The sequence below is a fragment of the Hyaena hyaena genome, unplaced genomic scaffold (genome assembly GCF_003009895.1).
Source record: "Hyaena hyaena isolate Hyena2069 unplaced genomic scaffold, ASM300989v1 scaffold_57, whole genome shotgun sequence".
In the NCBI taxonomy this organism is placed as follows: Eukaryota; Metazoa; Chordata; class Mammalia; order Carnivora; family Hyaenidae; genus Hyaena; species Hyaena hyaena.
This window is the reverse complement of record NW_024080690.1, coordinates 1,674,824-1,675,227: the sequence shown is the minus strand read 5'-3', so window position 1 is coordinate 1,675,227 and position 404 is coordinate 1,674,824.

Sequence of the window (404 nt, the reverse complement as noted above, 5' to 3'; positions counted from 1 at the left end):
TCCTTTTGTGGGGTGCTTTTGGGGGTTTGTTCTTATTTGCCCAGTATCAGGAGCACCATCATTTCAGCTTTCCTTCTGGGGAATCCTTTGGCCAAGACTGAGTCTCTAGAAGCTGCATCAATGGCAGTTCAGATGACAGCTGTGTATGCTTGGCCAACGCACTGTCAGAGCGCCCGTCGCTGGTATTCCACACAGGCCCCAGCTACCAGGCGGGTCACATGGCTTCGCCCTCTCTGGAAACTTGCCAAGTGCCAGCCCAGGGGAACCCGTCTTCTTCCTACCAGACAAAGGGGTCTGTGCTCAATTACAAAGAAAGTCCTTAAGCCAAAAGGAAACAAGGTGCAAAAGTTTCTTCTTGCTCTTTGTGAAGCTGATCAGAAGTTCTCCGGGCAGTGTGCTTTGGG